Source organism: Rhynchophorus ferrugineus, unplaced genomic scaffold, assembly GCF_030347505.1.
Source record: "Rhynchophorus ferrugineus isolate W39M unplaced genomic scaffold, kcgeb_rfMv2 rfM676, whole genome shotgun sequence".
NCBI classification, from domain to species: domain Eukaryota; kingdom Metazoa; phylum Arthropoda; class Insecta; order Coleoptera; family Curculionidae; genus Rhynchophorus; species Rhynchophorus ferrugineus.
This window is the reverse complement of record NW_027473253.1, coordinates 10,001-18,194: the sequence shown is the minus strand read 5'-3', so window position 1 is coordinate 18,194 and position 8,194 is coordinate 10,001. Positions and strand designations below refer to the sequence as shown.

The following is an 8,194-nucleotide window of genomic DNA, read 5'->3' as shown; positions in this document are numbered from 1 at the left end:
CGTCCGCTTCCAATGCCGCCGCTAATAGTTCATCTTCGAAAGCAGCAAAAAGCAACACGGCCGCAAGATCCCCGAAATCGCCTTCCAAAGCGAAAAAATCTAATAAAGCCGGACCTACGAAAAAGCCCAAGGCGCCTAAACCGAAAAGTGCTAAGACGACGACCTCAACTGTTCGTGTTGCCGCTGGTGAAGGTGCGAAAACTAAAAAACCAGTATCACCAAAGAAAAAGAAATAAAACTATTTCTACTACGTATGACGATATATTAAACAGGCGACACATTTCATCGTCAGATCAAGAAGACACGGAGTTGAAAATTACAAATATCCCGACACTCCTGGACGTGCTACGACTTCCCTAAAAAATACGTTCGTCCAAGACCGTATTTTTTTAATAGAAAAAAAACGGTTCTTTTCAGAACCACAATATAACTTTATAAAAGAAAGAATATTTATATAATTTATTTATTATCTTATTATTACTTAAATGATTATTTTCTAGATAGAGCCGTAACTAATTAGGGAACCGATCGATCGATACTCTAAAACAGTAATAAAGGAATATTCAGTACAGATCAGATTATTTATAAATTTTCTAGTTAATATTTATTCTTTAATAAGAACGCGTATTCTAACTTCTTTTTTATACGATTTTGTTGGCCCTGAAAAGGACCGATATTAAAGGGCGTATGCAAAACTTTAAACGGTTTGCGTTATCTATTTGGTTTTGCTGTCTGTCTTTTTAGGCAATAATACTGCTTGAATGTTAGGCAAGACGCCGCCCTGGGCAATAGTAACGCCAGATAACAGTTTATTCAATTCCTCGTCGTTTCTGATGGCCAATTGTAAATGCCTAGGGATAATCCTTGTTTTCTTGTTGTCTCTAGCGGCGTTACCCGCCAACTCGAGAACTTCGGCCGCCAGATATTCCATTACGGCAGCTAAGTAAACGGGAGCACCGGCCCCTACGCGTTCGGCATAATTTCCTTTCCTTAGAAGTCGGTGAATACGACCGACAGGAAATTGTAATCCCGCACGATTGGAACGAGACTTCGCCTTTCCCTTCACTTTTCCGCCTTTACCACGTCCGGACATGTTAATCTCGATCGTTGTTAGATACTGCTCACCTTTAAATCAAAAACGGTACTGGAAATTTCTTACAGATCGGCCTGGAATTTTGTCCGCGAGCCAAACTCGTTATATCATACGCGACCAATCAGACTCTAACTCGGGCTATGGGCGGGGCTTAGAAGTGTTCCTTCGAATGTTATAAGTTCTAGAATTAAAGGCATTTTTTTAGTTAAGTACTCTTTGAGGTACGTGAGACGTCGGGATTTTTATTTCGAAATGCCACCGAAGACAAGCGGTAAGGCGGCCAAGAAAGCCGGAAAAGCCCAGAAAAATATCTCTAAGAGCGACAAGAAAAAGAAGCGCAGGAGGAAGGAAAGCTATGCGATTTACATATACAAAGTTTTAAAGCAGGTTCATCCCGATACGGGTATCTCCAGCAAGGCCATGTCGATCATGAATTCTTTCGTGAACGATATATTCGAAAGGATAGCCGCCGAAGCGTCGCGTCTCGCCCATTACAATAAGAGATCAACGATCACGAGCAGAGAAATCCAAACCGCCGTTAGGTTATTGTTACCCGGTGAGTTGGCTAAGCACGCCGTTAGCGAAGGTACCAAAGCAGTCACCAAATATACCAGTTCTAAGTAAATTAATTCACATACCTATGTGTGTTTCAATATACTACTTACCTGCAAAATCGGTTCTTTTCAGAACCACAATTGGATATACATTTTAAAAAATGAAATGTTAAACAGTAGCTGACATTTTATAAAAACAGAATTTTCAGATATATATATATATATTGTAGTTATTGTATTGAATTATATTATATCATTATAATCTGTTATATAGTAAGTATATAGAATAAGTTTTGTAAAAATGGTACGGCCCGAGATTGTTATTTAAAAATAAGGTAAAGTATTTCTGGAGTGACTTCGAAAATATGTGTATTCATTTTTATTACGTTTATGACTATATGATAATTAATTTATTTTTCCTAACTGTGGCTAATTGTGGATTGTGGCTAATTTCTACACGATAAGTATTAATCACGGGAACGTCTCGAAATGAACAAATAGGAACTGTAATTAATCAAGAATTTAGAATGGAACTATCGTCCTAATATAATGAGGATCGTCAAAGAGAAGATACTTTTTTTTTCGTTTACTAGGTTGACCTTGCTTGGGGACAGTGGAACTCAGTGGAAAATCGCTGATGGTGGGTGAGGAGGATAGGCCTGTGGTCAGAATCGATATCTTGGAGTACTTGCAGGTCAGAGGCTTGATTCGAATTTTGATAGATAAAAAAGTCAATTATTGTCGGTCGATTGGAGGAGTAGTGAGTTGGTTCGCTTGGAGCAATAAGCCCAAGTTCCAACTCATCTATTATCCCGGCCGATAGTAATTCTTCCAATAGCTGTGTGGTTGATGGCGTTGAAAATGGCCTGAAAATCTCCTTGGTCATCTGAATATGTTCCGAAGAGTATTTCGCCAATGGAGATCGGGTTCGTGTTCTAGTGGAATCCAGACCAGCCAGACGACTGTTATCTTGAGTTCCCCGTACATGAGTGGGGGGAGGAATTGGTCTTTTGGGTTTGGTTGTTTTTGGAGTAGGTCGGCACTTGCATCCCGAGTAATTTGCGGTGTATGGTTCTCAACAGTTGGTGCATTTCGGCGGGGAATTTCTGTCTTTGGGACTTGACGTAGGCCGGAGTGGCTTTACAGTTGGCCGATGAATGACCGTAGAATTGGCAGTTAAAACGTTGAACGCGCCTGCCGTTGCCGCGCTGGGCTTGGACTTTTACCACCTGATTCATTAGGCGGTCGACCGCGAAGATACGGCGTTCCTCTCGAGGAACCGACCAACATGGATTGGATTGAAACCGAGCTTCATGAGCGCGGTTCGGACTTCGAGTTACCATTACGTCGAGAGAGAAATATAATATATTAGCTGACCCCGCAGACACTCCGTACCCTGTACTCAATGGATAAATAAAGGATTCATTCTATCAAATTCTTCGTTCAAATCACTTTCGAATCATCCTTAGGAACATTCTGATATCGGAAAACCTTATCCGTAGTCGATAAACGATATCTAACGGATGAATTATAGAAAATGGCCAATAAGCGGCAAATATCCGATCGTAAGGGTGCACCATCGTTTCGGCGAATCATTCTTTTGGAATCTTACGTTCTACAAGCAAAACATTTATTCATAGGTATATACCGATAATAACGAACGGGCCGACGTAACAACCTAAAATGTCCTGAAATACGTGAGAACAGTTTTACTCCGATCGCCGTATCGATATGTGACAGTATCCATCCTATGAAGGATCTTTACATTCTACTAGCATAATTTTATGGATCGGAATTTTCCGACTTTTAAAGAACGTGATCGGCAGTCTAGAAACGGCCTGAGGACGTATTAACACGAGAGGTTAAAATTATTGCTTTAGAAGTTCACGTTGTCTAAAGCTAAAGTTTATTCATCGGAACATTCCGATAATAACGAGAACGGGCAGACGTAAAAACGAAAAATTTGCGCAACGTCCGTATAAACGATCTGTTCTAAAACACCCATACATTTCCGATAGCTGGCGAGAGACCCGCGCTTAAATCGTGTGCGCTTCTACGTGGGGCGATACGAGAGACGGATACGACGGGTCGGGTCGACCGGCGCTGTGACACTTTTACCGAGTGGCTTTTGATCAGCGAAGGTGGTATTACATATTATATGTTAATATATAAGATCCGAACCGTATTTTTTTATTTATCTAAATAAAAAGCGTATTTCGTCGTGTTATTATATATTCGTAACGCTCTCGCGATTTTGTATCGTCGTTTCGTTGTTCTTCCTGGTCGGTTTTTTTCGATATATCGGGAAGCGTACGACGACGACGACGGTATCACTGCGAGATCGCGAATTCGGCGGGAACATTCGGCTTCGTTAGAAGAAGATGATCCACGATTCATATGCGATTGGAATTATTATTTTTATGGACGTATCGGTTTTTCATCGGAACGTTCATAAAACAGCAACACATTTTGCGATAGCTCTCTGCTCTCCGAGCGAGAATAAAATAAAAAATCACGAAACGTTTCTCGTACGAGGTTTCCTTGTCGCTTTATATATTTCTATCTAGCGAAGGGTTCGGAGAGAATGTTTTTCGAGGTCTTATAAACGCCGAACGATATTTTGCGGCATCCAATTTTCGACGTAGTCGACGATCGTCGTCGATAATCGAGATAATTGGGTGCCTAGTCGATCGGTTGTGTATAAAAAAAACAAAAGATGTGTCTAAGATGATGATATCGTTTTGTTTTATTAGACAACTAATATTAAAATGTAAGAGCGTGGCGCCTCGGACCGGTTTTTCCGTCGTCTAGGCGCGCTATCATGCACCTCCTTTTTATTAGTCGTCGATATATATTATATATCGTCGTCTTACGCACACGTTTCTTTATAAGTCAAACTTATAAAATAAACTGTGTCTGTATTTGTTTTATCTGCTTCGTGTCGATAAAATAATAAGAACAGTTCCCTGGTTGATCCTGCCAGTAGTCATATGCTTGTCTCAAAGATTAAGCCATGCATGTCTCAGTACATACCGAATTAAGGTGAAACCGCGAAAGGCTCATTAAATCAGTTATGGTTCCTTAGATCGTACCCACAATTACTTGGATAACTGTGGTAATTCTAGAGCTAATACATGCAAACAGAGCTCCGACCAGAGATGGAAGGAGTGCTTTTATTAGATCAAAACCAATCGGTTTCGGGTTCGCGCTCGTCATCGTACAACTTGGTGACTCTGAATAACTTTAAGCTGATCGCACGGTCTCGCACCGGCGACACATCTTTCAAATGTCTGCCTTATCAACTGTCGATGGTAGGTTCTGCGCCTACCATGGTCGTAACGGGTAACGGGGAATCAGGGTTCGATTCCGGAGAGGGAGCCTGAGAAACGGCTACCACATCCAAGGAAGGCAGCAGGCGCGCAAATTACCCACTCCCGGCACGGGGAGGTAGTGACGAAAAATAACGATACGGGACTCATCCGAGGCCCCGTAATCGGAATGAGTACACTCTAAACCCTTTAACGAGGATCAATTGGAGGGCCAGTCTGGTGCCAGCAGCCGCGGTAATTCCAGCTCCAATAGCGTATATTAAAGTTGTTGCGGTTAAAAAGCTCGTAGTCGAATTTGTGTCTCGCGCCGCCGGTTCATCGTTCGCGGTGTTAACTGGCGTGTTTTTCGCGAGACGTCCTGCCGGTGGGCTTAGTCGTGTCGCGTCGCCGTCGCGCGTGCGTTTCGGCGTGCGTGTTGTGCGCGTCGTGGTTACGACGGCCCAACTCAATCCTGCCGCGGTGCTCTTTACTGAGTGTCGAGGTGGGCCGGCACGTTTACTTTGAACAAATTAGAGTGCTCAAAGCAGGCTAAAATTTCGCCTGAATACTGTATGCATGGAATAATGGAATAGGACCTCGGTTCTATTTTGTTGGTTTTCGGAACCCCGAGGTAATGATTAATAGGAACGGATGGGGGCATTCGTATTGCGACGTTAGAGGTGAAATTCTTGGATCGTCGCAAGACGAACAGAAGCGAAAGCATTTGCCAAAAACGCTTTCATTGATCAAGAACGAAAGTTAGAGGTTCGAAGGCGATCAGATACCGCCCTAGTTCTAACCTTAAACGATGCCAGCTAGCGATCCGTCGACGTTCCCTAATATGACTCGACGGGCAGCTTCCGGGAAACCAAAGCTTTTGGGTTCCGGGGGAAGTATGGTTGCAAAGCTGAAACTTAAAGGAATTGACGGAAGGGCACCACCAGGAGTGGAGCCTGCGGCTTAATTTGACTCAACACGGGAAACCTCACCAGGCCCGGACACCGGAAGGATTGACAGATTGAGAGCTCTTTCTTGATTCGGTGGGTGGTGGTGCATGGCCGTTCTTAGTTGGTGGAGCGATTTGTCTGGTTAATTCCGATAACGAACGAGACTCTAGCCTGCTAACTAGGCGCTTTTTGACATCCTAAAGGCCCGCCGGCCGCGTTGCTTTCGGGTTTCGCGGTTCGTGCGCGGTTTTTACTGTCGGCGTACAAACTATTCTTCTTAGAGGGACAGGCGGCTTCTAGCCGCACGAGATTGAGCAATAACAGGTCTGTGATGCCCTTAGATGTTCTGGGCCGCACGCGCGCTACACTGAAGGAATCAGCGTGTCTTCCCTGGCCGAGCGGCCCGGGTAACCCGCTGAACCTCCTTCGTGCTAGGGATTGGGGCTTGCAATTGTTCCCCATGAACGAGGAATTCCCAGTAAGCGCGAGTCATAAGCTCGCGTTGATTACGTCCCTGCCCTTTGTACACACCGCCCGTCGCTACTACCGATTGAATGATTTAGTGAGGTCTTCGGATCGACACGCGATGGCGTTTCGGCGTCGTCGATGTGTAGGAAAAGATGACCAAACTTGATCATTTAGAGGAAGTAAAAGTCGTAACAAGGTTTCCGTAGGTGAACCTGCGGAAGGATCATTACAGTGTGTTGTTATGCCTATATATATATAATAGGTAAACGTACAAGTCTGTAAAAATCATTGTCGAACGTTAAAGAGCCATCTACGAAGTTCGGAAGTTCCGATCGAATTTCGACGTCGTCAACGTAGCTGTTTTCGGGTACCTATAATATATGGTTTTAAAAGATGTACGCCCGAAAGCGGAGATATATACGATGAAGATGTTGTTATATAGGACGACGAGTAATAATCGTCGGCCTACGACGGATTTCGTTATAAATGGACAAATCGAGCGCAAAATAAAACGATTTTGCCAATTATATTTCTAATCGACGTTTCGATCCTCATATCGACGAACATATACGATGATCGGTAATGTGATTAGTTTACGAAAATCTTATCACCCTTCGTTTGTTTCATTCCAAAAGGGTGAGATTTAGTTTACGAAAATATTGCCAAACTATGATCAGCGTATGCTCTTTTGTTGTCGTACGAGGTGAGACGACGAAAATTTACAACGAACGTCACCATTTCGAGTAGTCTGTCTCCGCTCCTCTCGTTGTGTGTAGTGGAGAAGACGAAAATAAACCGTAAGAGCGTTTTAAAGTCGACGGCGGCTGCGAAAGGGGCGCAAGCGCTGTCTATGACGTGAGCGCGCGTCGTCGTCGTCGTCGTCGTCTTATAATAGAAACGTTTCGATATGCGTTTAAAACCTAACTTAAAAAAAGATTACCCTAAACGGTGGATCACTTGGCTCGTGGGTCGATGAAGAACGCAGCTAATTGCGCGTCAACTTGTGAACTGCAGGACACATGAACATCGACATTTCGAACGCACATTGCGGTCCTGGGATCTCATACCCGGACCACTCCTGGCTGAGGGTCGTATCTCATTTCAAGACTGCTCGGATTTTCTTTGATCTTCGCGATCGACGAGAAATGTCTGAGCGTGCTGAGCGTATAAGCGCGATTCGATCGCGACGTTCTAAAACGTGACAGCGGACCCGTACGTGTGACCTAACTCTCTCGTACGGGTCGTACGAATATGAAAGGGATGAGACGTGTTTAAAACGGTCGTTCGCACGTTTTTGTGATAAACGTAGCGCGCACCATTAATACGATCGTCGTATCCGATAAAATTAGTTTTTAATCGACGTCGGATCGTAGGTGCGTTGTCTCTCGAATACGAGGGAGAAAACACCGTTTTTCGACGGCGCGTCTTTTCCATTCTAAACTTTTATATTTCGTATTGGCTCCTAATCTTCATTATTATGATGATTACGAGCGCCACGCATATTAAACTAGCGACCTCAGAGCAGGTGAGACTACCCGCTGAATTTAAGCATATTACTAAGCGGAGGAAAAGAAACTAACTAGGATTCCCTTAGTAGCTGCGAGCGAACAGGGATTAGCCCAGCACCGAATCCCGCGACCGACATCGGGCGCCGGGAAATGTGGTGTTCGGGAGGGTCCATTATCTCGACGTTACGTCGCGCGTCCAAGTCCATCTTGAACGGGGGCAACAGCCCATAGAGGGTGCCAGGCCCGTAGCGACCGTGACTGACGGCGAGAGGATCTCTCCTTAGAGTCGGGTTGCTTGAGAGTGCAGCCCTAAGCG

General features: G+C 44.1%; 3 non-coding genes across 3 annotated transcripts in view; all 3 read left to right on the top strand.

Annotated features, from left to right (window-relative positions):
* Positions 1–4,610: 4,610 nt before the first annotated feature.
* On the top strand, positions 4,611–6,599 carry LOC143206402 (small subunit ribosomal RNA). The gene has a single exon (XR_013008372.1). It is a non-coding gene; the product is annotated as a small subunit ribosomal RNA (ribosomal RNA).
* Positions 6,600–7,307: 708 nt separating this feature from the next.
* Positions 7,308–7,462, top strand: LOC143206401 (5.8S ribosomal RNA). Its single transcript, XR_013008371.1, has one exon. It is a non-coding gene; the product is annotated as a 5.8S ribosomal RNA (ribosomal RNA).
* Positions 7,463–7,881: 419 nt separating this feature from the next.
* Positions 7,882–8,194, top strand: part of LOC143206403 (large subunit ribosomal RNA) — a 4,099-nt gene continuing 3,786 nt past the window's right edge. Inside the window, exon 1 of the ribosomal RNA XR_013008373.1 lies at positions 7,882–8,194. This exon is cut by the window's right edge and continues 3,786 nt beyond it. This is a non-coding gene — a ribosomal RNA (large subunit ribosomal RNA).